Raw genomic sequence first — 9,391 nt, 5'->3', positions numbered from 1 at the left:
TCACATATCCAATCATGTGTTCACCAAGTACATGGGTGAACCCACAAGCTGCTCGTAAACAGTAGCTTCCACTAATTCCCTTGAAGTAACATCATCCTTCCTCGAGATACCAGCTAGAGGAGTCTCCATGGGTTTACTTCTCTCCCTGCAAAATCTCCTGAGTATCTTGTTGGCATACTTTCCCTCAGATACAAACAACTTCCCATCTCGTTGTCATACCTCCATGCCAAGAAGTTAATGCATGAGCCCCATGTCATCTCAAACTCTCTTGCAAGTTCCTACTTGCAAGATTTGATGAGCTTCTCATCACCTGTCAGTATAAGATCATCAACATAAATTACAATGATCAACAACTTACCTTCCACCACTATGTGGTACAGGTTCGCATCCACTTCACTCTTCATGAAGCCCAACCCAATGAAGTAGCTATCTATCATGATGTACCAAGCATGAGGTGCTGCTTTCAGCCTATACATTGCTCTCCTGAGTTGGCACACATGCGACTCACAGTCCAAGGTTTCAAAACCTTCAGACTACTCTATGTACACCTCTTCCTCAATCATTCCATTGAGGAAGGCATTCTTCAGATCCATATGATGGATCTTCCAACCCATCTGTGCTGATAGTGCCAAAATAGATCTGATTGACAAGTACCTTGCAGTAGGAGCAAAGGTCTCATCATAGTCAATCCCCTCTACATGTGAAAAGCCACGAGCCACAAATCTGGCCTCATGCCTCTCCACACTACCATCTACAACTTGTTTTACCTTGTAAAGCCAATGGGAGCTCACAAATGACTTGTCCTCTAGTTTGGGGACCACATCCCAAACACTATTTCGAACCGTGGAGCCATACTCCTCCACCATCACATCAACCCAAACTGATTGTTGCACTACTTCCTGAAAGGAAGATAGCTCTGTCACATCATATGCAACCATAACTTCCATCTATCCATTGTACTTCTCTGGTGACCTCCTTTGTCTGCGTTGAGAAGAGGGTGCTCCCACATTCTCCCATGCATCATCCAACAATCTGTTAGCCTCTCTACTGCAATTTCTTCCCTCTCTGGAAGGCTCTGTCTGAGTGGATGTCTCCACTCTTTGAACCTCTACATGTGGCTACTCCACATCAATCTTAGGCCCCTCAACTTTAGGAGCTAAAAGCTCCTCATCCACATGTAACTCAAGCTCCCTCTCAAGGGATAATCACATGGCCTTATCCTCATCGAACCTGATATCCCTGTGAACCACTATCATCCAAGAGGTCAACATGTACACCTGATAGTTGTGGGGTGTACCAGTCTACCCCACAAAGATCCCCAACTCTCCTATTGGCTCAAGCTTATTCCATGCATCTTTGGTCACATGGTAATAAATCAATGACCCAAAAATCCTGAAGTGACCAACATCTGGCCTCTTACTGGAATAAGCCTCCTCTAGTGCCTTCATCTCAAGTATCTGATGTCGGCTACGGTTCTAAACATAAATCGTTGTGTTGCATACCTCAGCCCACAAGCGTAGTGGTACTCCCTGATCATGAAACATCACCCTTGTTTCCCCTACTATGCTAATGTTCTTCCTCTCAACAACCCCATTCTGTTGAGGGTTATGGGGTGTCGTCAACTCTCATTTAATCCCTTCCATTTCACATAAGTTCTTAAACTCATTCGAGAAATACTCACCATCGTTATCACTCTGTAGATCTTTAACCTTCTTGCCAAACTCTTTCTCTACCAATGCTTTGAACTCACAAAACTTTATGAAAGTTTGATCCCTTTTCTGCATAAAAAATACCCAACATTTACGATAATATTCATCAAAAGATATGATATAATACTTGTGTTTGGCCATGGAAGTTATCGAGAATGGTCCACACAAATCTGAATGGACTCACTCCAATATAGACTTTGCTCGACTGTCTTTGTCTCCAAAGTAAGGCTAGGTGTATTCTCCCAAAGTGCAACCCTTGCATGTAACAACTTGCTCAAGTGTACCTTTGGGAAGACTGGTAGAGATTTGTTGCAATATCTTCAAAGCCCCATGATGCAAGTGGCCCAATCACCTGTGCCACAACTCGCCGACGTCTCATCTCAACATCTTTTTCGCTTTTGAACTCAAAGCAGCACAATTCTCTACCTCTATCTTATAGATATTTTGAACTCGAATCCTTATCTTCTTTACTTGACTCGTGGCTATGTGTCGAAGGAACATCTTTCCTTTCAAAAATATCACATCATAGCCTCTATCCTCGAGAATGGCAATGGATACCAAGTTCTTCGTCATTCTAGGTACATGCATAACATTCTTCAAGATGAGTGGAGCCGCATGATCCCTCTGAAAAGTAATAGTTCCCACAACAGTAACATTATACTTACCATCATCACCCATCTTGATATGCATCTTTAGATCTTTCTCCTCCAATTCACTAAATAACTCTTTGTCGCCAGTCATGTGGAATGAAGCTCCATTGTCTAAGTACCAAACACTTCTCATCATTGAAGACACCATGCATGCAATGAGGAAAAAGTCCAATTCAAATTGGGAGGCCAAAGCCTCACCCGCTGCTCCTCCTGAGCACTTCTCCTTGGACTTCTTCAATGGATAATTTGTAGCAAAGTGACCCATCTTGTGACAATGAAAGCATTTAACTTCTGTCATGTCCTTGTTCTTACCTCCATGATAAGAATCTGATTTTGAATGAGAAATTTTGACTTTCCCATTCCTTTCCTTAATCGCTAAGGCACAATTCTCTTCATCATCAGTCTTTGATGAGGAGCCATCCCTAGTGTTCCTCTTGATCTCATCCTCCATCAAATCTTACCATAGTCGTTCTCAATCTGGAAGCTTCTCTTAACCATTGACAAAGTTCTGATAACTATGCCAACTCTTCAAGAGTCCAAGAAGATCAAAGCTCACCATATCCTCCTTGGCAACTGTGATTCCAAAACTTCCAAGTTCATCGTGACATTGAGTGAACTTGGTCAAGTACTTTGGAATCATCTTTCCTTTCTCCATCTTAATTTTAATAAATTTATCCTTTAGTGCCAACTTCCTTTGATCACTGCTATTTTGATACAAGTCCATCATTGTTTTCCACATAACATTCATAGTTTCCTTGCCATGGAGACTCGAGACAATGTGGCCTTGAACTCCCTCAAGTTTTATCCACCTTTCCTTTGCCACACACTTCTTCCACTCGGCCAAGTTTTGTGCATTAGTAGCTGTTAGCTTAGGAATTTCTTGTTTAGCAAATTCCTTCAAGCCATTGTCCTTTAGCATAGTCTCCATCTTGCCCCTCCACACTATAAAATTCGAGCTGCCTTCCAAGACATATTCAAGCCTCAACCCATGGAACACCATTTGTTGATACTGAAGTATGTATTGTAAATTCGACTTTCACCTGTAGCTGAGAAACTCAAAACTTTGAAATCTCCTCTAGAGAGCTGATTTTAAATCGGTGATATCTCCCTCGTCCGAATTCTGATTCGGCCGATTTTTTTTTTAATATTTGGGTATCTTTTCCCAAGGAATCCAGATCTGCAATTTATTTATGAAAATTTTGCACATAAATTCTCAGATATTCTCTGTAAACTCTTGGCCAAGAAAACAATCTTGCTTTGATACCATGTAGAAAATCATGTAGATTCACAAGCTAAAACAATCTTTTAAAGCAAGACACAAGAATTTAATTCTACTCTTTACAGCGAAAGCCCATAAAGATCAAGAAAACAATAATCAATAGAGAAAGAGAATCAAAGGCACATAACACAATAAATATCCAGCGAAAGCCACAGCTCAAAGCCCCACTCTGTTTTGTATTAATCTAGAAAAACAAGATGAAATTACAATGCTTTTTCTCTCAATAACAATCCCAACACTCAACAAATTCAATCTCCAACTCATAAGCAATCTCAAGGCCAAAGCTTAGACAATTCACAAGCTCTCCAAGTTTCTATTCCAATGTGTAATTCCTATGAAGGATAGCTTGTATTTAAAGGGAAATAACATCTCTAAAAATAGCACAATCCCACAAGGATAAGTTCCTCATTACATGCACTATCAGTGCAACTCAGAAAAATCTAAAACAAATAGTACATTGTCCCTGCATTCTAGTCTCAACTGAGTCTTTCTTAGTATCGACATGCATGAGTTTCTGATGAGTAAATATTCAGTTAACTAGAGTAGCATTGATGGAGTTCATTAGTGTCACCACTCACTATTAGTTCTCTCAATTAGTTTTAGAACTAATTTAACTGAACTGACTCACGAAACTGAGTCTTCTATTTTACAACTCACAATTAACTCACACTGAACTTCTACAAAGTAGAGAGAACATATACATGACTTCCAGAAGACTTCCAACTCCAATTTCCTAAGTTAAGTAAGTTTAATAAACTTAATTTAACTATTTTATGTTGCTATGAGAATTTAATTCATAGTTTAATTCAAGGACAAATTAAACTGGAATTTTTTGTTACCATTTGTCAACAATAAACTACAACCATTCATCATTAGGAAACAAGTCTTCATCAAACTTAACATCAACAAATTGAGTTGTTGGATTCAGCATAACATTGGCTACTTCAATGGCAGCTTCATTATCATCAGCAAGCCCTGTTGTTGTATTCACCAAATCTTTGTCCACTTGTTGTTGTGCACAGTCGGGTTCACAAGAATCTACGTGCTCCTTTTATGTTTCTTATGCAAATTCTTTACAATCATTATCCACTTGTGGCTAAGCACAATGGGATTCACCAAACTCTTCATTTTCAACTTGATTACTCCCCCTTTCACTAAAATTCCTCTCAAGGGTGTCTCAAGATTCCTTGGCTGACTTTGCATCTGCAATGAGGGGTAAAATGTTGTCATCTACAGAGTCTTGTATGCATTTCAATGCGAAAACATTTGTTTGTCTTTTGGTTTCTAAATCTTTGAAAAAAATCTCGAACATTTCCTGTGGTCTCTTTGACCTTTTTAGCCTCTTGGCTTTTCCCATTTGTTGAGCGCTCACACAATGCGACAACAAGCAAACCAACCTACAATCTTAGTGGCTTCATGCAATAAAAATACCTTTATGATAGATTTTTTGTTGCTTAGCTTCTGTAAATAGATGTGTCTACAAATTCTCTACAGAGAAATGCCTCTTCTACCAAAACTATCAAAAACCTTTTTTTTAAATAGAATGCCCACAACCAATTTGAACCATACCCTCTTTTAAAAATATCATTGTCATGTTTTTTAAAACCTTCCCATATAAACAACAATGTTTTTTCTTAATTTTTTTTCCAAAAATCAAACGAACCGCTTACAAAAGTCACATATGCTCCTTTTATTCATTTTTTAAATAACACAACTCGCTTTTTTTAATAAATTAGAAATCCCTTTTCTGTAAATCCTTAAATTCCCCCTTAGATTCGAATTTTTTTCAAAAGAACTAATTTTCAAATAAAGCAAGTAACCATTGTCCTTTGAAAAAGAAATCGATGAAGCTCTCCGTTAAGTTGTACGAGACCCTTCAAAAGATTTAAATAAAACTTTAAATAAAAGCTTTGCCCTTTTAAAAGCTTTAGATAAAAAATTCGATTTTACCCTTGTCCGTGAAAAACGAGGCATTTTAAATTTTTTTGGAAAAAACACTTTGAACCCTTAGTGCTTTGTAGTCCCGATTGAATTTCATGCTCAGCGTTTGACCGTTTTGTGCCTCGTGCTCTCTGCTGAATGTCGTGCCACCACTTTTTTTATAATATCACAACTACACTCTTATAAAAGTGCTTCTTTTATTTTGTTAAAAATTTTGCCGCGTGTTCGTGTTCTGGGTGTGGCAACTCTCGACATAGGTTGTCTGCGCAGTCTTTCACACTGCTTACTTACCAGATTGCGACAGTACCCAAAATTTGACAATTTCGTAAGTTCTTTTAATCTTTTGTCGCACTTCCTTTTCTTCAAAAGTGCGAAGGTTAGTTGTTGTAATTTCTCTCGTCCTCGAGTGCCTCGTGACCCTTGCTATTTCTGAATGAACCAAAAAAAATGAAATGTCGCTTTTTTTGGAGTCTTATACAACCTGATGTTTTGATACCATGTCAAGAAATGTATAGTATAGATGTTTTTCTCAATATTCAAAATCAGTTAAATAGATTACATAGGAGACATCAACATTAAATGAAGAACTAGAACTCAAAAGAGCTAGAATAAAATTCTGACTGACTGTGACACTTAGATGAATACTTATGACACCTAGCAAGGTGGTTCGAATTAGATTCTCCAACACAATGTTCATAGGGGTGTGACATACTATCAAGGGTAGGTTTGTCACGGTAACACACATATGCATTGCCACCTAGAGCAAACTATCACCTACTTTCAAGACCTTATGCAAGCGCAATCAAGGAAGAGCTAACGAGTGCTAAGCAAGAAGGCACCTCTCATAGGCTCCATCTCTCAATCATAGAGGTTCTTACAAAGCAAGAAATTTGGGTACCAAACATGGGGCACAATAGCAGATGATTTAATCAATATATGCACATGATTGATCTATATTTGCACATGAATTTTGTCTTAGGCAGAATCCTATTAGAGAGACATGAGCATCAAGTTGATATCCTCCATTCCATTGATCATATGAATCATCACATAAAGGACTTAGACCAACAGATGAAATGAATTGAACAACATATTGACATCCCTCCCTCAGTAAAAGGCACTATTGGAGACAAAAATATTGCATTCAGATTATCGTGACGAAATTTTATCTTTCTATGTAGATTATGTTATGATTCTGCTATTCTTTCCTTGTTCCCTTACTATTCTGTTTTTTACAATTGGTTATCCAAGATACTCAATGTTTGTTTAACTTCAGTCGTCTCCCCAACAAGAGACTCTCCAAGAATTTCTCAGTATATCTTGTGACCTACAAATTTAGCGTGCACATACACAAATATATATTGTCAGGCCAGGGTAACTCCAGAATTGGTAGACAAAAACTGATTGATATATTTCATTAGGTAACTATTGTTTATATACATGAATGTGACTGATCAGTTCATCTTCTTGATGACTGTTCACATTCCGTGTTCACCCAACCGCTGAGGATTAGGTGTCAACATTCCCCCCCTTAATATGAAGGGATGTTGGTGAGTCCAAGCATCGTTCTGAATCTTTCAAGCTTTTCTCTTCCAAGCGCTTTGGTGAAGATGTCTGCAATTTGCTCATTTCTGGAACAATGACGGAGATGGATTGTTTTGGCCTCAACATGATGCCGAACCAGATGATATTTAGTATTGATGTGCTTAGTACGATCATGGAACTTTGGGTTCTTGGCCAACTTTATTGCAGAGGTGTTATCAATCATGAGTGGAGTTGATTGTACTTGTTTTACCTGCAAATCTTCAAGAATTTTCCTGAGCCACACAATTTCTTTCGTTGCTTCAGCTGCTGCCACGTATTCTGCTTCTGTTGTGGAATCTGCTGGAACTGATTGTTTGCGTGATCTCCAGGAGACAGCTCCTGATCCAAGACTCATAGCATATCCTGAAGTAGATACCCCAGTTTCTTTGTCTCCATCGAAGTCTGAATCAGAGTATCCAATCAAGCTGAAGTCGTCCACCTGTGTATACTTGATTCCAAGGTCTTGAGTTCCCTTCAAGTACCTTAGAACTCTTTTTGCAGCAGACCAATGTCCCTCACAAGGCTTTTGCATAAACCTGGAGAGGATTCCAACAGCAAATGAAATGTCTGGTCTGGTAGTAGTGAGGTAGATGAGACTTCCTACAAGCTGTCTATACTTTGTTGCATCCTCAAATTCCTTTCCTTCAATAGATGTGAGTTTTAAGTTTTGTTCCATTGGAGTAGAAATAGGATTGCACTCTGTGATGCCAAATCTGTTTAACAAATCTCCAATGTATTTCTTTTGAGAAAGAAATATGGATTTTGGATGTTGGGTTACTTCAATGCCAAGATAGTAATGAACATAGCCCAAATCAGTCATTCAAAACTTTTTCCTAATTCTTTCCTTATGGATGCAATATAGCTTTTATTGTTCCCTGTCATTAAAAGATCATCTACATATACCACAAGATATACAACTGTTTTGCCAACTTTCTTGACAAATAAAGTTGCATCATCAAGATCAAAATGATTGAAGTTGAGTTTCAGAAGATGCTCAGTTAGTTTTTCATACCAGGCTCGTGGTGCTTGTTTGAGGCCATACAAGGACTTCACAAGTTTGCATACTTTATGTTCATGTCCTTTCAGAGCAAATCCTTCAGGCTGGGACATAAAAACATTCTCTTTTAGATCTCCATTCAAGAATGCAGTTTTTACATCCATTTGATGGACTTTCCAACCATTCTGAGCAGCTAGTGCAAAGAGTGTCCGGATGGTGGCCCATTTTGCTGTGGGGGCAAAAGTTTCCTCATAATCGACCCCTTCCTTCTGTGCAAAACCTTTTGCCAGAAGCCTAGCTTTGTGCTTGTCAAGTGAGCCATCAACTTTGTACTTGTTCTTGTAGACCCACTTGCAGCCAATTGGTTTGGTTCCAAATGGAGGATCAACCAGCTTCCAAGTGCCATTATTTATGAGGGAATCATACTCCTTTTGCATCGCTTCTTTCCATTCATCATGAGAAGCAGCTTCTTTGAAGGAAGTTGGTTCAAAATCTGTAGACAAGTTCAATTCACAATCATAAGTAACATCCATATCAACAGGTGAATTAGAGTCATTTACGTCACCTCCATCTTGTCGGTTTGTATTTCTGGTTCCTGTTTTTCCAATTTCATGAGGATGAACACTTTCAAGTGTCTTTGTCAGCCACTTTGGGGGACCTTTCTAAGATGGTCCAGGCTGCTCTATTGATTGAGTTGGGACTGAATCAAGATTGAGTCTCCCAATTCTATCAATTACATCACTTAAAGGATCATCCGTTGTTGAAGTTTCATGCAGGGGAGATTGTTCTTCAGAAGAAGATTCCACATGTTGTTCTAGTATAGGAATCCCCCCTTCAAGATGTAGAATCTGATTATCAAATTCTTGAAATTATTTTGTTTTTGCAAATCTATCCAAGCGATCAAGTTGCCGCTCAACAACATTGTCAGATTTGGATGATTCGAGAAAAATGACATCTCTAGATAAAACAAACTTTTTATTTACTTCATCATAGAGGCGGTATACTTTAGATGTGTTTGAATACCCCAGAAGATACACTAACTACTTCTAGCACCAAGTTTGTTTCTATGTACCTTTGGAATTAAAGCATAACAGGTGGAACCAAAGATCCTGAGATGTTTTACCGAAGGAACATGTCCATACCACAATTCATAAGGAGTCTTGTTTCTTATAGCACTAGATGGACATCTATTCTTTATATATGCAGCACATAGAACAGCATCAGCCCAAAA

This window comes from Pinus tabuliformis, chromosome 1_2 (genome assembly GCF_031772625.1).
Source record: "Pinus tabuliformis cultivar Carrire ecotype Pingquan chromosome 1_2, CPIR1, whole genome shotgun sequence".
NCBI lineage: Eukaryota > Viridiplantae > Streptophyta > Pinopsida > Pinales > Pinaceae > Pinus > Pinus tabuliformis.
Note: the sequence above shows the minus strand (reverse complement) of the source record.